Genomic DNA, 27,936 nt, shown 5'->3' with positions numbered 1-27,936 from the left:
GCAAACATATTGCTGGACACTCCAACTCCCCGGCAGGGGAAGAAAACAATATGCCCCAGACAGGACCTACCCCGGCCTGTCACACCCCGCATGTTAAAGAATATGACCGACCCTTGGGCCTCAAGGAGAATAACCATAAGAGGCATAAGTCCACTAATAGAGCAAAACCAAACTCTTTTGACACGTCCAATGATGAGTCTTCTGAAGCCTCTGAGGTGGCTGAGACCACAGACTCAGAATCTGATACAGAGGAGGCGGGGTTTATGGCTGAAAATTCTGACGCCACTCCGGATATACCATCCGAGACACTTTTAGACTCACTTGGTCAACCATTTTTCAGCCCGGAAGCAATCACACACCCTCGCTCCGGAGATTGGGCACCGTTACCGCAAGTCGCGGACTATATAGAATTTTGGACCAGGAGGTCCCTGGATAGAGCTAATCGCAACAAATTGCGAGCCGAATGTCCCAGACCTTACGTGGCCAGAAAGGTGGCTTCTACACCGGAAATAGACCCGGTCTTAGTAAAATATTTGACTCGCTCTGGCAAATATGCCAAAAAGGGAATTGAAAGATCTTTTAAGGTGATCCAGGATCGCATATTGGACCTTCTAGGTCCCTTGACTAAGATTCTTAACCTTTCCGAACAGGCAGCGTCCACTGCTCAACCGGTGGATCTGGTACAATTGAGAGGCTGGGCCCAACGGGCCATCTGCATGTTAGGCAGTGCCAACACCACTTGTTCCATTGAGCGTAGACGGTCTATTTTGATGAAATTGGAACCCCAATTATCTCATTTGGCAGAAACCGAGCCAGGTCCCTCAGCTGAAGGTCTATTATTCGGAGAGGACCTCATAAAGAACATAAATAAATTTGTGAGTCTTTTCACCAGCCTAGATAAGGCCCAGTCCTCACTAAAAAAGGCGGGTCCAAACACAAAGGTTTTTGGCAAGGCCGGCAGGGGCAGAGGGCGACCTGTCGGCCGTTCGGCTCAATACAGGCCCTACACTAGACCAGCCACTCAACCGTACGCTCCTACTCAGCAACCGTACGCATTACCTGTGGCACAACCTGCTCCCTTCTTTCCCCCTCGTGGACGACCCTGGCGAGGACGTGGAGGCCGAGGATTTCCCAGATCTCGCCCGACGACCGGTGAGTACACTCCCATCTCCTCTTCCATACACGTTGGTGGGAGGCAGACTGAGGTATTTTATCCACATCTGGTCCGCGATTACGGCAGATGCTTGGATCCTCAATACGGTAGCAGGGTACCAGATAGATTTTCAATCTCTTCCAAAATTGAACATTATTCCACATCCCATTCGGTTTTCTTCCCTAAACGTAGATCTCATAGACAACGAGCTCCAAGAGCTTGTATCGAAGCAGGCAGTGCAAGAGGTAGATCCTCTCTCTCCCGGGTTTGTCAGCAACCTATTCCTTGTCAAAAAGAAGGATGGCGGTTATCGCCCAGTGATCAACCTACGGGACTTAAATCAACATGTGACTTACCATCACTTCAAGATGGAAGGGATCCATCTGTTGCGCGATCTGCTATGGCCGGGCGACTGGCTAGTAAAGGTCGACTTAAAGGACGCGTATCTCACCGTCCCCATGCACCCGTCCTCCCAACCATTCCTAAGGTTTCTATGGAGGGAGCGAATGTGGCAATTCACTTGCCTACCATTCGGGTTGTCATCGGCCCCTTGGTGCTTCACCAAATTACTCAAACCAGTAGTGGCAGCCCTCAGGAGCAGAGGGGTACGTTTGATTATCTATCTGATCGATTTGCTAATCATGGCATATTCCAGAAAACAGGCATTGTTACACAGCCAATGGACGGTGTCTTTGTTGGAGGAACTAGGGTTCCTGATCAACAACAAGAAATCAGAGCTGAGTCCTTCCCAGACGATGGAGTTTCTAGGTTTCCAGGTGGATACCGAGCAAGCCGTACTGCGTTTACCCAACGCCAAACTGTCCCTGATTCGCAAAGAAATCCGGGCAGTATTGCGCAAGGGTCGGGTATCGCTAAGAATGATAGCCCGAATTGTCGGCCTGCTGGCAGCCTCCATTCAGGCGATTTTTCCTGCCCCTCTCCATTATCGGGCCCTTCAAAGACTCAAAATTCTTCATCTTCGACAGGGTCTACGCTATGCGGACGAAATTCCCCTTTGTCCGGAAGCAGTAGCAGAGTTGCACTGGTGGCTGCGCCATGCCGTCGAATGGAACGGCAAAGCTATATTCACCTCCTGCCCAGATGTTATAATAGAGTCGGATGCGAGCCGCCACGGTTGGGGTGCTCGCTGTGGGCAAGCCACAACAGGAGGCAGTTGGTCCGAAGAAGAATCCCTTCTTCACATCAACGCACTGGAACTCATGGCGGCATTTTTTGCCATCAAGAGTTTTCTTCCGCACAAGTACAATTGCTGCGTTCTGTTACGCATGGACAATGTAGCGGCAGTGCAATATGTCAATCGCCTTGGTGGCACGAGATCCAGAGTGTTGACGGACATTGCATCCGAATTCTGGCATTTCTGTCTTTCCCGGGACATCATCCCAGTGGCGGAATACCTACCAGGTGTATCCAATTCAGTGGCGGATTGGAATTCCCGTTACCTATCCGATTCCAGCGACTGGATGCTGGATCGCTCGGTGTTTCGGGCGATTCGAGATCTCTGGGGCCCGTTGCATACGGACCTTTTTGCGTCTCGTCTCAACCGTCAGTTACCCCGCTTTTACAGCTGGAGGCCGGACCCGGAAGCGTCAGCAGTGGACGCTTTTCGCCAACCATGGCCGGAGGGGACCCATTATGCGTTTCCCCCCTTCCAGATGATTACCAGAGTGCTTCTTCAGATAGTGACTCAGGGAGCGACGGTGGTGCTGATCACCCCTTGGTGGCCGACGCAACCGTGGTTTCCCCTTCTGTTGGGAATGTCTGTCGATTACCCCCGATTGCTTCCCCAGTCGCCTCAACTTCTCACGAATCCGACCATGGAATCCCATCCGTTGGTCATGGAAGGCAACCTTCCGCTCCTCGGGTGGTTGGTTTCGGGGTGCCAGACGCAGGTGAGGACCTTTCACAATCAACTAGAGACCTCCCCGCCTTGGCCTGGGCCCCAGGGACTAGATCGGCATATCAATCAGCCTGGGCCTTGTGGGTTCGTTGGTGTGATCAACGACAAATTGATCCCGTTCAGGCACCTGTTTCAGTTGTAGTGAATTATTTAGCAGAATCATTTGAGGCTGGGAAATCTTACAGTTCCCTTAATGTTTACAGATCCGCTATAGCGGCGTATCATTGCCCGGTAGATGCTTTACCGGTGGGCAAACATCCTTTAGTATGCAGACTGTTACGTGGAGTGAAATTTAAACGTCCTCCTCGTCCTCGATATCAGTCGACCTGGGATGTCTCCCGGATTTTAGACATGTTTTCCTCTTGGGAAGACAATGATTCACTGTCCTTAAAGATTCTGTCATTCAAATTGACTATGTTATTATGTCTGGTTTCCATTAAGAGGGTATCGGATGTCAGAGCTCTCGACATCTCTAGACGACAGTTTTCACCTGAAGGGGTCAGATTTTCTGTTGTTCGCAGGACCAAGACAGGACTACAGTCGGTCTTTTACCCCTTTTTTCCGACACATCCCCGACTATGCGTGGTACGTTGTCTTCAAGCGTATGAGACACGCACAGCGTCTTTACGATCTCTTTCTCATACTCAGTTATTAGTATCTTATGTTCAACCTCATTTGCCTGTCACCTCGGCCACCTTGGCCAGGTGGGTAAGGTCGGCCATGGAGATGGCGGGGATTGACATTTCCCTATTTGGTGCCCACTCTTCGAGAGGGGCTATGGCCACTAAAGTAGTTATTTCTGGTGGTTCTCTTTCAGACCTCTTAATGGCCGCTGACTGGTCGTCTGAATTGACTTTTCGACAATTCTATTTCCGACCAAAAGATCATGTTTCTGTATCGATCCTCTGATTTGTTTTATTGTCTATGTTTAAGTAGTAGCTTTAAAATTGCAAGATATGAGCCTCCTGTCTGATATATAAATCGAGATTTTCCTAGCTAACGTGACGGAAAATATAAGTTATATGAAGACAGGAGGCGAGTATCTTCCCTCCCTACCCTCCCTGTTATGGTGTTTTTGTTTTCCTTCCAGGGTATTGAAAGGAGAAGACGAAGACAGCGGTGTTTCGGTGCAGCCTGATATGTTCTGTTGCAATTGTTCCTTAACAGTTTCGTTCCCGGTTTTCGGTCCTGTTAGCCAGAGGTTCGGAGATACCGAGGAGGAGCTGTCCCGGATTCCGGCGTTCCGTGGTTCTGGTGACGGTCATGCAGTTCGCATAAAGAAAGAGGAAGAGGATCTTCAAGCAGTCCCTTATATAGCAGCCAGCATGCTGGGATAGGAGGAGGAGTTCACAGGGGACTGCTGGGATATGTAGTTTTTTAAAAGATTTTATTAAAAACGTTTGTATAAAGATTTTTTCTGCTATGGGCATTAATTAAAGAAAGATTAATGCAAGATACTCGCCTCCTGTCTTCATATAACTTATATTTTCCGTCACGTTAGCTAGGAAAATCTCGATTTATTGTGCAGGAGCACTCAATGATCACAGAAAATATCAAAAAACTTGGATCAAAGTGTGCAAGCCCACCTGCTCGTTCAAGAAACCTCATATCAAAGATTCCCTTGTTATTTAGAAAAACCTTTGACATGTCAGACAGTCTGAATAACCTATAGATACGCCACTACAGCGTATAGGGTAAACCCACCAAAAATAAAAGATGTATATAATAAAATGAATAAAAAATATATTAATCTGATAAATCAATAACCATAAAATTTAATAAATATGATTTTATTTTACAAAAAATACATATATCATACACAAGCAAGAAAAGTTGGTAATAATATATAGCTATATAACATACATAAAAATAGTAATCATTAGCGCAATTTGATAATGTGTATAATTATTAAAAAAATATATATATATTTTATATATACATATATATGTAAATAAATGAATTTAAAAAATGCAAAGGATAGCAGGGACGGGAAAAGGATATAAAAAAGGTCCCTGCTATCCTTTGCATTTTTTAAATTCATTTATTTACATATATATGTATATATAAAATATATATTTTTTTTAAATAATTATACACATTATCAAATTGCGCTAATGATTACTATTTTTATGTATGTTATATAGCTATATATTATTACCAACTTTTCTTGCTTGTGTATGATATATGTATTTTTTGTAAAATAAAATCATATTTATTAAATTTTATGGTTATTGATTTATCAGATTAATATATTTTTTATTCATTTTATTATATACATCTTTTATTTTTGGTGGGTTTACCCTATACGCTGTAGTGGCGTATCTATAGGTTATTTAGTGGTTGTTTTGGGTTTTCCCCAATTTTATTTAGACCACAGTATATAGGACTTTTTTAGGTTGATGTCAGACAGTCTGGCAGATAGTGTTAAGACCCCAACTGATCTCTGGATATTTCAAGGACAAGTGCATGGTAGCATGTTTTACTCCCCAGCTGGCTGCAATCTCCGTTCATCTTTTTATCTGCACTGGACAGGCTCCATAGATCAATAATAGAGCCCCTATAGATGTGAGTCTATTCAAAGTTAGGGTCCGATCTCATATAAGGTTGCCTTGACACTGCAGGAGGGCTCCTACAATTTGATCAAGATGCACCCTAAGGCTTTTGAGGTTTTTGTCTTGCGGTTTTTTAGGCCACTGATTTTCCCTTTTGTTTTGGTGTCTTTTCTGGCATTTTTGCCCTCTTTGGCGTTTTTTTTTTTATTCAAAATTTGTTGGGTACCAAAAAAAAAAAAAAAAAGATGCAGTAGGGATGGAATAAAATGTATTTAACGAAATTTTGTATTTTTTATAACAACATTTTAATACATTTTTAAACAGGGACCAATTAATGTTGTCGGGCAGGGACCTAAAAATGTAGCTGACATTTATGTAGGACTTGGACAGAAAAGAACAACCTAAACTTCAGAAGCTCATAAGTACTGAAAGGATTAAGATTTTTTAATAGAAGTAATTTACTAATCTGTTTAACTTTCTGGAGCCAGTTGATATATATATAAGAAAACATTTTTTCCTGGATAACCCCTTTAAGGGGTGTAGTTTCCAAAATAGTATGCCATGTGGGGTATTTTTTGCTGTTCTGGCACCATAGGGGCTTCCCAAATGCCACATACCGCCCAAAAAATGAATTTCAGCAAAATTCATTCTCCAAAATCCCATTGCCGCTCCTTCCCTTCTGAGCCCTCTAGTGCACCCACAGAGCACTTGACATACACATATGAGGTATTTCCTTGCTTGAGCGAAATGGGGTTGCAAATTTTGGGGGGATTTCTCTCCTTTTACCCTTTGTAAAAATAAAAAAACTGGCTCTACAAGAACATGCGAGTGTGAAAAATGAAGATTTTGAATTTTCTCCTTCACTTTGCTGCTATTCCTGTGAAACACCTAAAGGGTTAACAAACTTTCTGAATGTCATTTTGAATACTTTGAGGGGTGAAGTTTTTTATAATGGGGTAATTAATGGGGTATTTCTAACAAGACAGCCCCTCAAATCCACTTCAAACTGAACTGGTCCCTGAAAAATTCCCGTTTTGAAATTTTCGTGACAAATTGGAAAATTGCTGCTGAACGTTGAAGCCCTTTAATGTCTTCAAAAAGTAAAAACATGTCAACTTTATGATGCCAACAGAAAGTAGACATATTGTTTATGTGAATCAATATATAATTTATTTGGGATGTCTATTTTCCTTACAAGCAGAGAGTTTCAAAGTTAGAAAAAATGCAAAAGTTTCATGAAATTTTGGGTTTTTTCACCAAGAAAGGATGCAAGTAATGACGAAAATTTTCCACTGTGTTTAAAGTAGAATATGTCACGAAAAAACAATCTGTTTTTGTGAAAATGTCGGGAACACGCCCCTTTTCAGAGACCACACCCCCTTTCCCCCGCGGCCACATCCCTTTTTCGGGTTTTCTTAGCAAAATGGAGAGTTAGTCGGGTTTTTTTCAATTCTGGTGCAAAATCTGGCACAGACAGAATTTCTGGTGCAGTGCGACAGAATCTGGCGCACAACCCGACAAAACATGTTGGGTTTGCAATAGTAAATGAGGGCCAATACGTTTACCTTTGCTTGTCTTTTCAAGCAAAGAAAATCTATCTTTTTTGTTGAAACAATGTTTTAAAAACGGCCAAGCATTGTGTAATGAATTAACCGGTTGCCGTCTAAGGACGAGCCAGGTCATCCTGAGACGGCAACCAGTGTATAGTGCGGGCTCCCTACTCGAGCCCATGCCATACCAGCCAGCCCCCAGCTGATTCCTGTAGCTGAGGGCCGACGTTAATAACCGACATGCGGCGATCGCCGCCGGCTATTAACCCATTAGATCGTCGCTGTCAAAGCTGACAGCTGCATCTAAAGGGACCTTTAACCAGTCCCTGGTGGTCAATTGAGGGTGAATCGCCCAATTAACCCAGGGGTCTCAAACTTGTGGCCCTCCAGATGTTGCAAAACTTCAACTTCCATCATGCCTGGACATGCCCGGACAGCCATTAGCTGCAGCCAAGGGCTGTCTGGGCATGCTGCGAGTTGAAGTTTTGCAACATCTGGAAGGCCACCAGTTTGAGATCCCTGCATTAACCCCTTCCATGTTAAAAGTTTGAATCGCCCCCTTTTTCCCAAATTCCATATAAAAATATGTAAACCTAATAAACATATGTGGTATTGCCATGTGTGCAAGTGTCCAAACTATAAAAATATAATGTTAATTAAGCCGCAAGGTCAATGGCTTTTACGTAAAAAAAATAATAATAATATTGTCCAAAATTGCATATTTACTTTGTATACCTTAAAAAAATGTATAAAAAGCAATCAAAAAGTCCCATCAAAACAAAATTAGTACCGATAATCATGCTCACTGTACACATGTCGTATTTTTCTTCTGTATTAAGATACAAAATCCTTTAAATAAACAGTTATACAAAAAAATAAACTTCAGATCACGGCGCAAAAAAATTTGCCCTCATACATCCATTTATACTGAAAAATAAAAAAGTTATAGGGGTCAGAAGATGACAGTTTAAACATACTGATTTTGGTGCATGTAATTATCATTTTGTTTAGATGGTTAAATTAAATAAAACCTAAATAAATTAGATATCCTTGTAACCGTATGGACCTACAGAATAAAGATAAGGTGTCATTTTTACCGAAAAGTGCACTGTGTAGAATCGGAAGCCCCAAAAGATATAAAATGGCGTTTTTGTTATTTTTATTTTGACCACAAATATTTTTTTTTTTTGTTTCATCGTAGATTTGTGGTGAAATGATTGATGTCATTACAAAGTAAAATTGGTGGCACAAAAAACAAGCCCTCACATGGGTCTGTCTGTAGCTGGAAAATTGAAAGCATTATGATTTTTAGAAGGTGAGGAGGAAAAAACATAAGTGCAAAAAAAATGGCCTGGTCCTTAAGGGGTTAATATTTATAATGGTGTTAGGAATTTTCCATGTAAACCTTTCATATAGTATCTACCCCACAATGTACTATAGTGTGTGTGCAGCCTCTGAGCTATGTCAACACTATTAGTATATGCGTGTTGACTGTTACATAGCAGCATCTAATCAATATTTAAGATGATATGAAACATTTATTAGGCTCTAAGAAAGTCTAATATCCTCAATTCATTTGGATTTCTTTACCATCAGGTGGCATGCAAGCACTACCTGTGGAGCCAACTGGAGTGTCAGAATCCTCTGTACTTTTTTTCCATAAACTATATTATTTTAAAGGGTAGGACTTAAAGAAATATAAGCAGAAAAGGAAAATATGTATAAAGTGTACCTTTTAGTAGCAACAAGAAACAAAACACAGGAAGTGTGGGCAGGACAAGCAGGGCTCTGTACACTGAGGACAAGCAGGGCTCTGTACACTGAGGACAAGCAGGGCTCTGTACACTGGGGACAAGCAGGGCTCTGTACACTGGGGACAAGCAGGGCTCTGTACACTGGGGACAAGCAGGGCTCTGTACACTGGGGACAAGCAGGGCTCTGTACACTGGGGACAAGCAGGGCTCTGTACACTGGGGACAAGCAGGGCTCTGTACACTGGGGACAAGCAGGGCTCTGTACACTGGGGACAAGCAGGGCTCTGTACACTGGGGACAAGCAGGGCTCTGTACACTGGGGACAAGCAGGGCTCTGTACACTGGGGACAAGCAGGGCTCTGTACACTGGGGACAAGCAGGGCTCTGTACACTGGGGACAAGCAGGGCTCTGTACACTGGGGACAAGCAGGGCTCTGTACACTGGGGACAAGCAGGGCTCTGTACACTGGGGACAAGCAGGGCTCTGTACACTGGGGACAAGCAGGGCTCTGTACACTGGGGACAAGCAGGGCTCTGTACACTGGGGACAAGCAGGGCTCTGTACACTGGGGGACAAGCAGGGCTCTGTACACTGGGGGACAAGCAGGGCTCTGTACACTGGGGACAAGCAGGGCTCTGTACACTGGGGACAAGCAGGGCTCTGTACACTGGGGACAAGCAGGGCACTCTGTACACTGGGGACAAGCAGGGCACTCTGTACACTGGGGACAAGCAGGGCACTCTGTACACTGGGGACAAGCAGGGCACTCTGTACCCTCGGGTCAAGCAGGGCACTCTGTACCCTCGGGTCAAGCAGGGCTCTCTGTACCCTCGGGTCAAGCAGGGCTCTCTGTACCCTCGGGTCAAGCAGGGATCTCTGTACCCTCGGGTCAAGCAGGGCTCTCTGTACCCTCGGGTCAAGCAGGGCTCTCTGTACCCTCGGGTCAAGCAGGGCTCTCTGTACCCTCGGGTCAAGCAGGGCCACAGATCATAAAAGAAATCTGAAGTTTTATGTATCCCCTTCACAAATGCAACATTCCAGCAACAATAGCCTTTGTCAAGCAAAGGCTATTGTTGCTTGACAAAGGCTATTGTTGCTAAAAAAAAATTGCATTTGTAAACAGATTAAATAAAACTTCAGCTTTCTTCATGAATATATAGATTTAGAATTATTTTTTTTTTTTTTTTGGGAAGCAACTGACAAGCATGCAATGTCCACATTTTTCAAATGGTTTCTATCCGGTTTTTAGCGCATTGTGACGTGCACAAACATTTGCATCTTTCTCTTTACTTATCAAATTTAAACATTTTTTATTTTTTTTGCAAACAAGTAGTATTTGTTTAATGTTACCATTTTGAGACTCATATAATGTATTAACAAAAGTTTTTCAAAACATTAGAAATCTTTGAATATTGGGGTGGGGGGGGGGAGATGAAAAAATCCAGCAATGCCGCAATTTTGTGGGTTTCGTTTTGACTGGCCATGTAAAAGATGCTAACTGGGGCCAGTATGATTATGTTAATACAAAATTTACATTTTAAGTTTTTTATTTTTACTACTTCTGAACATTAAAAATCCCTCTAAATTAATATTTTGTTACCCTTTTTCCGAGATACATGACTGATTTTTTTTCATGTAAGGAACTGTGTGAGGGCTTGTTCTTTTTTCAGGATGAGATGCCATTTTTGTTTAATTTCAATTTAATCTTGTTGGGCGGTGAGGTGACCAAAAATATGCTTAATTTTAACATTGTTTTTATATATATATACCGTACATACCGGTGTGAGTGTGTGTGTTTGTGTGTGTGTGTGTGTGTGTGTGTGTATATATATATATATATATACAGGGGTGTGGAAATTTAAAAAAAAACTACTTGTCCAAGGGACTAAAGCGGAACACAATCTACTTGTCCCTCAAGAAAATCCACTTGTCCTGGTAGATAAAATAATTTCAACCAAAATAGTCTGATCCCCCCCCCCCCCACTAGACCACCAGGGATGGATATAAGATCCCTTTAGACACTGCTGACAGCAGAGATCTAATGGTTAATAGGTGATCGCAGTATGCCAGGATATTAGCGGAGGGAGAGCTGTAGATCCTCTTACGCCCGAGACAAGCCCAGAAAAGTCTAGATGTAACTTTTTGATCACCTTATAAAAAATTTCTAATATGAAGTGACCAAAAATGAGCAATTCTGGACTATTATTTACATTTACACCATTCACCGTATTTAATTAACATTATATTTTAATAGCCTGGACATTTCCACATGCAGAGATACCACTTATGTTTATTTTTGTACATTATTTTTATTTAAAGAAAATTGGAAACTTATTAGGAAAGGGGCTTATTCACATATATACGCACTTTTTAAAATATTTTAATCACTATTTTTCAGTCTCAATAGGGACTTATGTGTTACTGGGGGGGGGGGGGGGGGGTTCTGCTTCTCCAGTTTATATGGTGCATTTTGTGTCAGAAAATGCTGGAAGTTGCATTTAGTTAGTAGATAACTACAACTCCCAGCATGCCCTGATACAGTCTATGGTTGTGTGGGTGTTGCAGCATGTTGCACTGTATAGTACAGTTAAGGTTATTGTGTAACATGCTGGGAGTTGTAGTTTTGGTTTGTGTCAGCTGCAGAGCCATAGTCTATGTCAAGGAATACTGGGAATTACAGTTAGTAACTAAAACACCCAGCATGCCCTGATGTAGCCTATGGCTCTGCAGCTGACCCGAACCAAAACTACAACTCCCAGCATGTTGCACTTTATAGTTCTACAGTTTAGGTTATGGTCCAACATGCTGGGAGTTGTAGTTTTGGTTCGGGCGTGTTTGTCTGCATCCGTGGGGCTCTTGGTTGGCGGGTGAGTATGAAGGGGGTAGGATTCTGGGGGTGCAATTTAGTGCGGGTGCCACTAAAAATAAATAAAATTAGATGGCACAACTGCCCTAATGCCCGACGTGACAGTCCGCTCCTATACAAAACATTCATGCATACACATATCATACATGCACCAGCCACTGCCCCCATATACATGTATATATACACACACACACCCGCCACTGCCCCCCCCTCACATCATACATTACATACACACATACACTCACATCATACATACACCTGCCGCTGCCCACCCCACATCATACATCACATACACACACATCACACGGACATTATACACACATCATACATTACATACACATCACACATAGACATCATACACACATACACTCACACCATACATATCCACCAGTGTTTCCCAACCAAGGTGCCTCCAGCTGTTGCAAAAATACAACTCCCAGCATGCCCAGAGCATGCTGGGAGTTGTAGTTTTGCAACAGCTGGAGGCACCCTGGTTGGGAAACACTGACATACACCATACATATGCACACATCATGCATACACCTGCTGCTGCCCCCCAACAGACATTACATACACACATCACACATACACTCACACCCTACATACACAACCACCCTTCCTGCCGCCGCCTGTATTCTCGGCATCCTCACCTGATCCGGCCATGAGTGGACATCAGAGCTGTAGTCCCGGCCGGTGTGAGGTGAGATTTCCGTTCTCCCCCTCCCCCCCGCTCTGTGTTTTCCCCGTGCAAACAAGCAACCGCCCCGTGGTGGATTAGGTCCTGTCTAGACAGAGCAGGGGAGGGATAGAGCTGTGTGCGGGGGATGGAGCTGTGCACGGACATGTCAACATCCTTTCTCTCACCCAGCTGTGTCTTCTGCGCTGCGTCCTCCATCCTCCAGGAGGGGAGATAAGGGGGCTCTGCGGTCAGCTGGAGGCCGCCCCCCCCCCCTCCATACACTCAGAGCTGGTGCGAGGTGCAGACTTGCATCGGCTCCTGCGCCTCACACCGACATTAAAGAAAAATAAGGGGGAAGTCTGTCTGTCCCTGCCCGATACAGGGCTAAATCTATAAACAATTCACCTGCCCGGCGCCCAAAACTACTTGTCCCGGGCGTCGGGCTATAGAATTTCCACATCCCTGAATATATATATATATATATATATATATATATGTATGTATAATATGTATTTTTTTTTTTTTTGCAGCGTTCAGTGTGTGGATCAAATAATTTGTTAATTTTATATTAGATATTACAGGAACAACAGTAATTATTATATGGTACATTTTTGATCCTAAGATATTTATTTATTTTACATACATGGGGGGTAAAAAGCTATAGTAAACCTGTCTTAGCTGAGAAACTTTGCCTAATGGTCCTTGATGTTTTCTATATTATTTCTTCAAAATATGTCAATAGCACAATTATATAATTTGTTTGAATGCCATAATCCTATTATCCTGCCTTTATAGCTGGATGGTATTTCTACCCACATGTGCTTGCTCAGCTGTTGGATTCTGCCTTGCATATATTTTATAAATGGTTTTATGGTATCACTGAGCTGTTCTGTCATTATAGCTCGGCTCAAGATGTGACCTGACACCGGTTTCCCTTTTTCTGCTAACCGCACAAAATCACTTAGAGTACGAAATACTTTAAAGTGACACATAATCTGAGTTCTATTTTGTTAACCTCCTCTCTCTGAGCCTGACTTGCTGGTACACAGACTTTCCGCTTGGTATTGGATTCTCATGATGATATATGGCCTGTTTTGCTTGGAAATATTAGAATATTTCCATTTGATCACTTCTGTTATTTCTGAAATGTCACACTTTCTGGTTTAATACTAGCTATTGACTAGTGAGGTCATGGGGCTACATTTTATGTTGTTTTGCATTGAAAGCATTAGGTGGAAAACATGCTTGCATTTTGCAGAAATATGATATGGCCTTTCTGCATTTAACACTTCAAGTGCTTTTAGCAATCTATGTGATTGATGTTGCAGGTTTTTATATTCTAAAATATATATATGTGTGTGTTTGTGTAAGACAGTTACAAATTCCACCTACAGGAGCTTTTAGGACATCCCATTCTAGTAATATAGAAATGAGTGTACAATTGCTTCCACTCTTGTGAGAATACTTTCCTACAAGAATTTTGTACAATTGTGTGGGTTTATGCCCATTTATCCAGAAAAGCGTTTGTGAGTTCAGACACTAGTGTTGGACGAGAGGGCTTGGCTCTGTTGGATGAGTGCTCGAGTTCATCCCAGAGGTGTACATTGGGATTGTGGTCAGGGCTCTGTGCAGGCCAGTAAAGTTCTTATGCACCAAACTCGCCCAACCATGGACCTTGCTTTGTGCACTGAGCCCCTTAGATGAAGTGGAGTCTAGTGCCAGTGTGCTTTACACCACTCCATGAGACGCTTGGTGATGTAAGACTTTCATTTAACTGCTTGGCCATAGAAATCCATGCCACAAAGGTCCCTGTGCACGGTTTTTAAGGCTAGATAAGATTTGGAGCTCTGCAGTTAATATACACGCAGAACATTGATGACTTTATGTACTATGCTCCTCAGCATCTGGCAAACCTGAGTTGCAGTGGTTCGTTCCACTTTTTAGTAATAGCACTTGTAGTTGATAGTGTAAGTGGTGGCATCCTTTACAGTACCATGCTGAATTTTAGAAAGCACTTTAAAACAACCCATTCTTTCACAAAAACATGTAGGTGCTTGATTTTATATAACTGTGGCAATAGGACTGAATGAAAAACCTACATTTATTGGTTAGGTGTGTGTCCTGATATTTTTTCTCAATCTAGCTTATAAAGTACACTAATCATCCATGACATGAAGACATAAGCAGCAAACTCTTTAAAGGGAACCAGTCACAGGACCATTAAAAAAAATAAAATAAAAAAACAGGATTATGGGACCAGGGAAGAGTTAAAGGGGTTCTCCGGTTCTTACACATCTTTTCCCCTATCCAAATGATAGGGGATAAGATGCCTGATCGCGGGAGTCCCGCCGCTGGGGACCCCCGGGATCATGCACGCGGCACCCCGTTTGTAATCAGTCCCCGGAGTGTGTTCCCTCCGGGTCTGATTACAGGCGACCACCGGGCCGGCGGCGTGTGACGTCACGCCTCCGCCCCCGTGTGACATCACGCCTCCGCCCCCGTGTGACGTCACACCTCCGCCCCTCAATGCAAGCCTACGGAAGGGGGCGTGATAGCTGTCACGCCCCCTCCCGTAGGCTTGCATTGAGGGGCGGAGCGTGACGTCACACGGGGGGCGGAGGCGTGACATCACACACCGCCGGCCCGGTGGTCGCCTGTAATCAGACCCGGAGCGAACACACTCCGGGGACTGATTACAAACGGGGTGCCGCGTGCATGATCCCAGGGGTCCCCAGCGGCGGGACTCCCGCGATCAGGCATCTTATCCCCTATCCTTTGCATAGGGGAAAGGATGTGTAAGCACCGGAGAACCCCTTTAATGGGAGGAAGTGGGGACCGCAAGGGTTAGCAGAGGGCAACAGCTAGGGCTGAAACAACTAATCAATTAATCGGCAACTAATCCATTCAGAAAATTTTCATTAGTTGCAGTCCTACCTGCATAGGAGCACAAGAGCAGATCACTCGCATGCTGGCAGGCTCGTATGTCACTAGGACATGAGTGAAAAAATTAGAAGATTAATCAGATTGACGGGCATAGCACTGCGTATAAAGGAGACAGGGAAGCGCTGCAATCTGGCTCCCCACCTCCATTGGGCACTACAGTTTTTATTCCACCAGACAGAATGGTAAGTGACCCATTGTTGTAATGCTGATCACCCACTCTATAACCCAGTGTATTAGGTTTAGTACTGTGAACAGCCTGTCAGTTTCCCTTTAAATATTAAGTGTCAAAATGTTAAATATTTTATACTAAAGCATATTTGCATCTGGTATTTTTAGGGAAATGGATGACCTAGTATTAAACTTCTGTCTACGTCCATAAGTGCATAATACTGTACATTTTTAATAAAAATAGAAAGAAATAGTTAAATGAGCACTATCGAATACAAAAACTTTTGATATGTTGTAAAGCATGTATAACCAATAGGTTTTGCAATTGCTTTCATTAGAACATTTTCAGTATTTCATACTGAAAAAGCCAGTCAAACAACTGCCCCCCCTGCCTGTATGGACACATACTAGTCCTGCTGTGTCCATGCATCATAGACCCACTTCCTTGATTGACAGCTGTGAGTGCAGGGCTCACAGCTGGAGGAAAAATCCTCCCACTGTAAGCTTGTGTCACGCTACTGTCAGTGAGGACAAGCTGGGAGTTGTAGTTTTGCTAATGCTAGGGAAGATGTGAGCAGACAGCATACTGAGGGAGGGGGCGGAGACCTGCACAGTGCCCCCTCCCCACTCCCCCTCCCTTTGAGAGGAATTCAGACTTGTGAGCTAAATTACAAGTGTAATAAAAAAAGAAATAAAGGTGCTAGACACATAAAAATTAGATGTACATGTTCAGGATTAGGTACTCAGTGATATATAAAAAAAATGTTTTTCTGTTGGATCTGTCAGGTATGCTTTAAGTATAATCTATTATAAACAATCATGGTACTGTGATTCTGACAGTATTAATTCCAAATGGCTGGGCCAATTTGAGAGTAATGCCTCAACTACTTATAGTAAGTTAAATATATGGAAATGGCATTGTAACATTCTGAAGTTGGTGTCAATTAGATCACTAAAGGGAACTTTCCTTGCCCAGTCAACTATTGGCTTGTCTAGTACAGTCATACCATACTTTGTCAAATCTGTCTGACTCAGCAGAAAGTTACCTCAGATTGAGAATTGGGAAGCTATGTTGAAGATGTTAAAATTAACATTTTGACTGCAAGAATGGAATGGAAGATCATATATATCTACCGATATTAACATTACTCATGTCATGGAAAACCTTTTTGTAATGTCTACTGACTAGGGAACATTTTTTCCAAAAATGACTGTCCATGGTTAACATTTTCATCCAGTACATACCTAGGATAGGAGTACAAAATGTATTTACTGCCAATATGTTAAAAGAAAACTTGAGTATTACAGCCATTACAACACAAACATATGGGTCTTCTATTTGTTTGTTTTTTAATATATGTCATAATGACATGAGTGAATCTCCTCATTTATCACCCTTAACCACCATATAGACTTTCGGATTCCAAGGTTGCGATCCAAAGAATAGTCACAGATTGGCCGTAGGTATTCTGTACTGAAGAAGTTTCAGCTAAGGAGTCATTAACAGAATTAGCCATCTGGATGCAGTAAACTGGAGAATGAGATAGAGCTAAAGAAGACAGGCCAAAGGTTGGTACTAGGAGTAGCAGCACAAATCCAAAAGATGAGACACAAGCTTATTTCAAGTACAGGGTCAGGGTCAAGATGAGTTTATAGTGAATATAACACAGGAATAATAGCCAAGGAGAGGATGTACCTTGACCTGTAAGCAGGAGACTAGGTCAATTTATGCATGTGCAGCAGGAAAAGGGACTCCGTGACGCATTGCGTAGCATCCAGTTGTCTAGCAACCCTGCATAAACCTCTGCCATAGCTTCAACCACCATAATGAACCCATCGCAATGAAGTATACTTATTGATGTCAATGTATTTATGTTTACTGAAGTAGATCATGGGAGACATTGCTCCTACTGAAGGGAAGCTGACACTGTTAACTGCTCTAAAATCCAATACATGGGGTTATAGTGCAGGTAACTCGGATAACAACAAGGTATACCCAGAGTTATGGCCCGGTTGTGGAGATACTTGGTGTATTAGACTCCATTACCAATAGCCGTATATTTTTGGGTGAAAAAAGTCTGTCTTGTCCCTGCAGCTATTGCCTATTTCTTGGCTGGGACAAGACAGTCTTTTTCACCCAAAAATATACGGCTATTAGTAATGGAGTATTTTGTCCTAGTCAAAACACACAGGCAATAGTTGCAGGGACAAAACTGCATCTTTTCACCCAAATATATATATATATATATATATATATATATATATATATATATATACACACACATTTTTAACCAATGTATGTTACTATTATGCATATAATGTTCTTGTCTACTTTATATAAAAGGTTTTTGCAAATGACCGTAAACCATTGGAGAGTGACCCAACAATGATTTAGGCACGTATTTTAACTACTTATTTGAACCCAATGCGGATGCATTAAAAATTGGATATCTATCCTAGATGCTGTTATAAGATGCATTAACCCCTTAAACGGGTACTCCGGTGGAAAACTTTTTTTTTTTTTTAATCAACTGGTGCCAGAAAGTTAAACAGATTTGTAAATTACTTTTATTAAAAATAGAATTATCCTTCTATTATCCTTCCAGTACTTATTAGCTGCTTAATACTACAGAGGAAATTTTCTTTTTGGAACACAGTGCTCTCTGCTGACATCACGAGCACAGTGCTCTCTGCTGACATCTCTGTCCATTTTAAGAACTGTCCATAGTAGGAGAATATCCCCATAGCAAACATATGCTGCTCTTGACAGTTCCTATAATGGACAGAGATGTCAGCAGAGAGCTCCGTGCTCGTGATGTCAGCAGAGAGCACTGTGTTCCAAAAAGAAAAGAATTTCCTCTGTAGCATTCATCAGCTAATAAGTACTGGAAGGATTAAGATTTTATAATATACGTAATTTACAAATCTGTTTAACTTTCTGGTACCAAAAAAAGTTTTCCATCAGAGTACCCCTTTAACCCCTTAAGGACCAAGGACGTACCGGTACGTCCTTGGTCCTGCTCTTCTGATATAACGCGGGGTTACACAGTAACCCCGCGTCATATCACGGCGGGCCCGGCGTCATAGTGAAGCCGGGACCCGCCTCTAATAGCGCGCAGCGCCGATCACGGTGCCGCGCGCTATTAACCCTTTAGCCGCGCGCTCAGAGCTGAGCCGCGCGGCTAAAAGTGAAAGTTCCCGGCTAGCTCAGTCGGGCTGTTCGGGATAGCCACGGCTAATCGCGGCATCCCGAACAGCTGACAGGACAGCGGGAGGGCCCCTTCCTGCCTCCTCGCTGTCCGATCGCCGAATGACTGCTCAGTGCCTGAGATCCAGGCCTGAGCAGTCATGCGGCAGAATCGTTGATCACTGGTTTCTTATGAGAAACCAGTGATCAGCATAGGAGATCAGTGTGTGCAGTGTTATAGGTCCCTATGGGACCTATAACACTGCAAAAAAAAAGTGAATAAAGATCATTTAACTCCTCCCCTATTAAAAGTTTGAATCACCCTCCTTTTCCAATAAAAAAAAAAGTGTAAATAAGAATAAACATATATGTATCACCGCGTGCGGAAATGTCCGAATTATAAAAATATATCATTAATTAAACCGCTCGGTCAATGGCGTGCGCGCAAAAAAATTCCAAAGTCCAAAATAGTGCATTTTTGGTCACTTTTTATATCATTTAAAATAAAAAGATCAATAAGTCCTAACAATGCAAAAATGGTACCGTTCAAAACTTCAGATCACGGCGCAAAAAATGAGCCCTCATACCGCCCCATACACAGAAAAATAAAAAAGTTATAGGGGTCAAAAGATGACAATTTTAAACGTATTCATTTTCCTGCATGTAGTTATGATTTTTTCCAGAAGTCCGACAAAATCAAACCTATATAAGTAGGGTATCATTTTAATCGTATGGACCTACAGAATAAATATCAGGTGTCATTTTTACCGAAAAATGTACTACGTAGAAACGGAAGCCCCCAAAAGTTACAAAACAGCGTTTTGTTTTTTTCAATTTTGTCGCACAATGATTTTTTTTCCCGTTTCACCGTAGATTTTTGGGCAAAATGACTGATGTCATTACAAAGTAGAATTGGTGGCGCAAAAAATAAGCTATTATATGGATTTTTAGGTGCAAAATTGAAAGAGTTATGATTTTTTAAAGGCAAGGAGCAAAAAACGAAAATGCAAAAACGGAAAAAACCCCGGTCCTTAAGGGGTTAAGGACCAAGCCCATTTTCACCAGGGCATATTTTGCAAATCTGACCACTGTCAGTTTAAGCATTAACCCCTTGGGGACAGAGGGTTTTTCCACTTTCGTTTTTTCCTCCTTACCTTTTAAAAATTATAACCCTTTCAATTTAGCACCTAAAAATCCATATGATGGCTTATTTTTTGCGCCACCAATTCTACTTTGCAGTGACATTAGTCATTTTACCCATTTTACCCATTTATGGTGAAACGGAAAAAATAATAATTGTGCAACATAATTGAAGAAAAAACGCCATTTTGTAAATTTTGGGGGCTTCCGTTTCTACGCAGTACATTTTTCGGTAAAAATGACACCTTTTCTTCTGTAGGTCCATGCGATTAAAATGATACCCTACTTATATAGGTTTGATTTTGTCATTCTTTTGGAAAAAATCATAACTGCATGCAGGAAAATGTATACGTTTAAAATTGTCATCATCTGACCCCTATACCTTTTTTATTTTTCTGCGTACAGGGTGGTATGAGGGCTCATTTTTTTGCGCCGTGATCTGAAATTTTTAGTGGTACCATTTTTTTTATTGATTGGACTTTTTGATCGCTTTTCATTCATTTCTTTCATGATATAAAAAGTGACCAAAAATACGCTATTTTGGACTTTGGAATTTTTTTGCACGTACGCCATTGACCGTGCAGTTTAATTAACGATATACTTTTATAATTCGGACATTTCCACACGCAGCTATTTCAAATATGTTTATTTTTATTTACACTTTTTTTTTTTTTATGGGAAAAGGGAGTGATTCAAACTTTAATTAGGGAAGGGGATAAATGATCTTTATTCACTTTTTATTTTTCACTTTTTTTTTTTGCAGTGTTATAGCTCCCATAGGTAGCTATAACACTGCACACACTGATCTTTTACATTGATGAATGGTTTCTCATAGGAAACCATTGATCAATGATTCTGCCGCTTGACTGCTTATGCCTGGATCTCAGACACTGAGCAGTCATTCAGCATTCGGACAGAGAGGAGGAAGGTAGATGACCCTCTTGCTGTCCTACAGCTTTTCGGGATGCCGCGATTTCACTGCGGTGATCCCGTACAGCCCACTGAGCTAGCCGGGAACAGTTTACTTTGATTTTAGATGCCGTGAGCAGTGCCGCACGCTATTAGCCACGGGTCCCGGCCCCGCATTATAGAAAGCGTACAGGCCTCCGTCCCCAACAGGTTAATAACTCTGGGATGCTTTTACTTTTCATTCTGATTCCGAGTCGGTTCTGACTGACCAATAGGAGGGGTGGCACCCCTGCCACCTCACTCCTATCCCCTCAGGGGGATCAGGGGTGTCTTGAACAGCCCCGATCCACCTTATTTTCTGGGTCACCGGAGACCCGTATGACACGGAATCCCCTTTCAGACCGGCGGTTTGCGGCCTAAGGACCCCCCCCCCCCCACACAGGCATTGGCACGGGATGCCTGCTGAACGATTTTTCCCCTTTTTTCATATTTTTTTTCACTGTTTTCTTTTTCCTTTTCTTTTCTTTTTTTTGCAAAGAGAGTTTCACTTTCAGTAACACAGTCCAGACATCTACTCTGTATTATAGCATTATATAAATTCTGCATTGTCTATGAAGCCTCGAATTGAAACAGAGAGAACCAATGACAGCCTTTGCTTATGAAAGAGATGCTCCTCACCCCTTGTTTGAACGATCACAGCAAATAAATAAAGCTGTTTACTTTAAGGGGTACTCCACTGGAAAACTTTTTTTTTTTTTTTTTTTTTTAATCAACTGGTGCCAGAAAGTTAAACAGATTACTTCTATTAAAAAAAATCATAATCCTTTCAGTACTTATCAGCTGCTGTATGCTCCACATGAAGTTCTTCTCTTTTTGAATTTCCTTTCTGTCTGACCACAGTGCTCTCTACTGACACATCTGTCCATTTTAGGAACTGTCCAGAGTAGGAGCAAATCCCCATAGCAAACCTATCCTGCTCTGGACAGTTCCTAAAATGGACAGAGGTGTCAGTAGAGAGCATTGTGGTCAGACAGAAAGGAAATTCAAAAACAGTAGCTGATAAATACTGCAAGGATTAAGATTGTTACATAGAAGTAATTTACAAATCTGTTTGACTTTCCGGCACCAGTTGATTTAAAAACATTTTTTTCCAACGGAGTACCCCTTTAAGTTGACCCCTTTGCCACTATCTGCCATCTCACCCGGCATGCAGCGCATCATTCGGTGTCCCCCAACCCCCAACCCCAGCCACAAATAATGGAGGCATACCTTGCTCCTGGCAGCAATGGCACCTCGTCCTTAAACATCTGAATACACATGGTGCCATTCCCTCTATATGTGCTCTAGCTAGAGAAAATCCAAGATGAAGTAGTAGTAGGACCAGCTGGGCATATAGGAGAACAGAAGAAGGGAATGCAGAAACCTGGTGGCTACATTATACCGTCAGTGATGTCAATCCTAATTCTACATTATAATTGGGGCAGTTTCACCTTGGACACTTTTTTTTTTTTTTTAACTCTTAATCATTTACTCCATCTCTTCTCAACAACACTCATAATGTTTTTTTTTTTTTTTTTAAGGCTGTGTTTACTCATTTGTGTTTTTGTTGTATTTGTGGTGTGTTTTTTTCTTACTTATATAGAACCTAAATGATCTTTGTTGGCTCTGCAATTGTCAGATTGTTTATGACAAGGAAAGACTGTGGCTAAATAATGTTTTGCCAGCTGCTATTCATAAACCACAATCTAAGAAAAAGCCCAAGTTTTTTTTAAACTACATGTGTTTTTTGTTATGTGTTTTTGTGTGTTTAATCTGCAGTCCTCAAATGCTGATGTGGGAACACAGCCTTAAAGGGGTATTCCAGGAAAAACATGTATTTTTATATATCAACTGGCTCCAGAAAGTTAAACATATTTGTAAATTACTTCTATTAAAAAATCTTAATCCTTCTAATAATTATCAGCTTCTGAAGTTGAGTTGTTCTTTTCTGTCTGACAACAGTGTTCTCTGCTGACATCTCTGTCTGTCTCGGGAACTGCACAAAGCAGAATAGGTTTGCTATAGGGATTTGCTTCTACTCTGGACAGTTCCCGAGACAGGTGTCATCAGAGAGCACTTAGACAGAAAAGAACAACTCAACCTCAGCAGCTCATAAGTACTGAAAGATTAAGATTTTTTAATAGAAGTAATTTACAAATCTGTTTAACTTTCTGGAGCCATTTGATATATAAAAAAAAGTTTTTTCCTGAAAGCCGTAATGGGCTGGGTCCATTCTTCCCCTGCCCTAGTCTGTTGTTCATCTAGTTCATGTTCTTTTCCATAAATTCCTTTATCATGTGTACACCGCCCTGGATTTAAAGGGCTATTCTGGGGACCAAAAATAACTTATCCAGAAGCCCTAGTTTAGCACTTCATTAAAATACTTATATTGAAACATGTGTCTAACTTTCTGATCAAGTAAATGGGAAGCACCATCCTCCTTGGTTGGTTTTATAACACCTAGCACCTAAAGCTTGCCCCTTTTGCCAACATCAGCCACATATCACTAGATAGAACATCATGCCATCATGCCCCCTCCCATAGACTTGCATTAAGGGGACGGGCTGTGATGTCACAAGGGGCGGAGCTGTGATGTCACGATGCTCCGGCCCCTGTATCGCCGGTCATTAAGCACAGAGCGAGCGTGCTCTGTGCGGTAGTGATAGTGGGGTGCTGCAGCGGAGATCGTGGGGGTTCCCAGCAGCGGGACCCCTGCAATCTGACATCTTATCCCCTATCCTTTGGATAGGGCATAAGATGTTTAGGGTCGGCCTACACTGCTCAAAAAATACAGGGAACACTAAGATAACACATCCTAGCTCTGAATGAATAAACTAATCGTATGAAATATTTTTGTCTTTACATAGTTGAATGTGCTGACAACAAAATCACACACAAATTATCAATGAAAATTCATGGCCTGGGGGAAGCTGGGTAAAATCCCAATGGTCTTTATAGTGGTGATCATTTATCTAGGGTCTGTTAGATTTCTTCACACTAGAGCAATGGTTCTCAACCTGGGGTACAAGTACCCCCAGGGGTACTTAGCAGTTCTCCAGGGGGTACTTGAAAAAAATCAGTCATGGCAGCCACTGATTACTGGTCTGGACAACTTTGAAAGAAATGGTAGGCTGATGTCACTGCACCGAGGAGCGGAGCAGGAAAGCTAAGGGGAAGCGTGGGCACTGAGCTGCTGTGGGCAGTAACTACCATCAGCTTTGTTACTCCACTGCCCCTGCAGACAGGGGACCTACTGCTATGAACCATAGCAATAGGTCCCCAGACCAGAGGAGCAGTGGAGCACCAAAGCGGGACAGTATGGTGGCCTACAACTATATTTGGGGGCCTACATCTATATTTGGGGGCACAGAGGGGGCCTAACAACTTTATGGGGACGCAAAGTGGGTACTATAAACATGGGGCGTTTGTAAATAGGTGGGTATGAGCCTAACATGTTTGTTTGGCTGGTTCTGTGGAGAAGTCTTGTATGGGAGAAATCTTAATGTCAGTCTAGGCCAGATAGTGAAGAAAAGAAAAGTAAACAACTCCGGTTAGAGAAGACGTCACCTGTAAATCGGGGAACTGGGGAGATAGGGAGAGGAACAGGGGGCCCGTTATAGAGGAAAGTAAAGCATATGAATTATACTGTAATCACTACAAAATGTCTCTAATATGGGGGTACAATTTTTTGGGAATGGAATGTCAAGGGGTACTCAGGCAAAAAAGGTTGAGAACCACTGCACTAGAGGGCAGCTAAGGCAGCTAAGGCAGCCCTTTATCCCATCTATTTAAGGAGGTAGTGGTCACCATCTGCTTTTTATTCATTATTTTTTAGTACAGTACATACTATTCTGGAGGACAGCCCCAAATCCTTCTGTCTCTTATTGCACCTAAAGTGTCCTTCTTGTGAGAACGATCTGTGTTAATGCATTTACTGTATTTCTCATGTATATTTCTTCTGGTTTCTAGATTAAGCAGCAGTCTGGTGTTTTATTGCTATCGCTGTTTGGTTCTTATAAATGTGTACATTTAATAATTGCTATTGAGATATGTAAATGTAAAATATGAAGAAAACTCATTTTAAATCTATATTTTTTTGTACAAATGCAGGAATGTTCTTTTAAAACATGTCATCTGTACATGTAAGCTGCTTGTTCTAAAGATGCACACGCTTTGTAAGAGAGCCTGTTTAACAGTGTTAGATGCCTCTGCTTGTGTCTCTTAATGTGGATGTATGCCTCAGATCAAATAATTGTTAATCTTCTATTCCCCTTTCTTAGCATTTGCGTCACCATTTCTCCCAAGGGGTCGTACAAATCTGCTCCACAAACGATAATGGGTATCTTGAAATGGTCGTGGACCAAATTAATGTTGCATAAAATGTTCAGCTTCAGTACAATACCTGTGTACAAATCCCATGAAAACGTCCTCCCATTGCGTACTGCTTATGACGTTCAGCCTCTTGCATTCCATTTGTGGTTTCTTTTAATACCTGACTGTTGTGAGGCAGGTTTCCAGTTATAAAAGCAAAAAGCACAACAGTTACTCTTTAAAATGCTTTACTTCACAAAACATATAGGGGAACATTAATCATTGTTGTCTTTTGTAAGTGAATTCAGAAGTCAGTTTTTATTTTTTTTTTGTTTAGTTTTGCTTATGTGCTACATATTTATCATACTAACCCAGGGGGGGGTGTTAAATTTGGAGCATATAGGCAAAACACAAAAGTTGAGTCAAGTTGAGACTTTTTTGAGACTTTTTAAAAGTTCTCAGGAAAGGTAGTTTTGCAAGCCAGGTCAGACCTGGCTTTGACTTGCAACATTTTGAAGGGGTTCAAGGATTTTTTTCCCCCTACATGTGACATTCGCACATCATAAATTCGTGATCACTGCAAAAAGAAAACTGAAAGTTGCTTAGGTAAAGCTGTTTTTCAACTTTATGGGTACCCACAAAATTCACAAAAATAGTGCTTAGGCGCACGTGCAATGTTTTGTACATCCGGAGTAAGCAAAAACAAAAAATGCTCTAAATAACATGATTAATGTCCCCCATAGGGATTAGTTGGAAAAAAAATTGAAATTTCTTTATCCAATCTAAATAGCTTCCTTTGTAAACTTAGGTTATAAAGCATACCTGATGTTTCCGGTAATTTTTCAAAAGCCATTGTGTTTGTGACAAGCAATATTTCTGGCCATTATATAACTTTTATATGGCATTTTTTTTTACTAATATTAGGCTCCATCTCTTATGTCCAGTTGTCCCTGAGCTAGTGGAAGAAAGCTAGCCTCTATGATGCCCTCCATACACTTCTCCCTTATATCTTTTTATAGTACACCCTAACAAGCAGCAGTATGGAGGACACCATGGAGCAGTACTAAGCAGCGAAAGCTGCAAATCTAGCTCTTTTTTATGGCGGGGGTGGGGGGGGGGGCAGATAAACCGGATTAAATTATGTTTCTCGGATTTTGCCTATATTGATTTATGCAAAAAAAATGAAATGACGTTAACCATTTAAATCTCTTTTATGTGTATAAGTTCATCGTTTAGGTTCTCCTTGGTGCAGCTTTAGTAAACCTGCTGTTTAATAAATTACCTATTATATATTCAATAATTGAAATTCAGGAACCAGAACCTTTTTGTATTTAGTATTTCTATTAAAGGTGTTATCCAGGTCTAGTCCTTAGTATCAATATTAGATTGGTGATGTCCAATTCCCAGCAACTGTTTGAAGGCACCACAGTCTCTGTCCATTCCTGCTCATCCTTGCATCGCTGAACTATTACTATTTGTGCAGCAGTGCATAGTAAGGATAGACCATCAGTTTTATGAGGCTGTATTACCTGTTTAAGTTGTATTTCAAGTGGTTATTCTAATTATAAGTGGTGCATTAGTCAATACACAATGATAATGATTACACGTGTTTCAGTGGTGCATGAATTTTTGCACTTTCCTTATGTTTATCTTCATGCTTTATTGAGAAAATGCAACTTAAAATGTGAGCATTTCCCCCCCACAGTTCAGTATTATAAAACTGGAAGTTCATCATAAGTTAAGAACCAAAATTGTTCTTGAATATTTCCATCTACAACACGAGATGGTGCTTAGGCATATTGTTGCCAAAAAGTTGGACTCCAGACAAGCATTTTTATCTTCTGTTTTGTGGCCCCTTTACTTCTATTTAGTACATTCTGGTCTAATTAGATGTTTACATTGTGGAGTATGAGTATATGCTCTCTAAAATAGTTTTTTTTCCTTTTTGTTTCACGGTGTTTATCGTTCCAGCACAAAACTTCAAAATATATTAAATAAAATGTTTTGCCAAAACTTTAAAATGCAGACTGGTGTTCAAGGTATACATTTTTGTTGGTATTTGCTATCATTTTTTTTTTTTCTTTTAAGAAATGCAAGAGAAGGAAGAAAAAAATAATTCATAGTAAAGGGTTGTTTTTTTTAAATAGTTTTTCTTCTTCCTTTTGTTTAATCAATGTGTTTTTGATTAAAAAATAAAAAAATAAACACAATTCCTCTAATTTACATCTGTTTTACAGGTTGGTTGATAGTTGTTAGAAACACCCTATTTATCCATTATTTTAACCCCTTAAAGGACACAGCCTGTTTGAAACTTGTGGACAGACAATTTTCTTTTTGTATTTTTTTTCTCCTCCTTTCCTTTTATGTTTTTTTATTTTTATTTATTTGCAAAATGGGAAAAGAGGCAATTTCTATTTTTATTAAGGTGGGGGCTTTATATATACATTTTTTTTATTTAAATTTTTTTTTTTTTTTTTGTATACAATTTGTAGGTCTTTCTATGGGACTTTTATAAGCAGTCAGATTGCTTATACTGATTAATGCTATTGTATTACGCAATCAGTTTCTCGGTCTGATGCAGGCACTATTAGCAGGTCACCAAGTGGCAGTCACAGATGCCTAATAAAGGCTGCTGGCTACCAAGGAAACGTGTTGCAGTGGTGCCGTTTCTGGAACCCAACAGGCTCGAATTCTGTCATTTAATCTCTTGGAATTTTGAGGCACTTAACCTTGATCTACAGGTTGTTTGCCCCCAATTTAATTATA

At 41.4% G+C, this 27,936-nt stretch overlaps 2 protein-coding genes across 8 annotated transcripts in view; one reads left to right on the top strand and one right to left on the bottom strand.

Annotated features, from left to right (window-relative positions):
* The window catches only part of DOP1A (DOP1 leucine zipper like protein A), a 307,594-nt gene that overhangs the window by 211,395 nt on the left and 68,263 nt on the right, over positions 1-27,936 (bottom strand). The gene's annotated exons all lie outside the window — the stretch shown is intronic.
* Positions 1-27,936, top strand: part of UBE3D (ubiquitin protein ligase E3D) — a 194,972-nt gene that overhangs the window by 136,090 nt on the left and 30,946 nt on the right. For 6 of the 7 annotated variants that reach the window (XR_008891266.1, XR_008891262.1, XR_008891264.1 and 3 more), the window contains one exon: positions 16,997-17,153. The exons of the other annotated variant lie outside the window; for it this stretch is intronic. The gene's annotated coding sequence lies outside the window, so the exon portion shown is untranslated. The remainder of the gene's footprint in view (positions 1-16,996; positions 17,154-27,936) is intronic. 7 annotated transcript variants of the gene reach the window in all.

The sequence above is a fragment of the Hyla sarda genome, chromosome 3 (assembly GCF_029499605.1).
Source record: "Hyla sarda isolate aHylSar1 chromosome 3, aHylSar1.hap1, whole genome shotgun sequence".
Taxonomy (NCBI): Eukaryota; Metazoa; Chordata; class Amphibia; order Anura; family Hylidae; genus Hyla; species Hyla sarda.
Note: the sequence above shows the minus strand (reverse complement) of the source record. Positions and strands in the feature narration are given on the sequence as shown.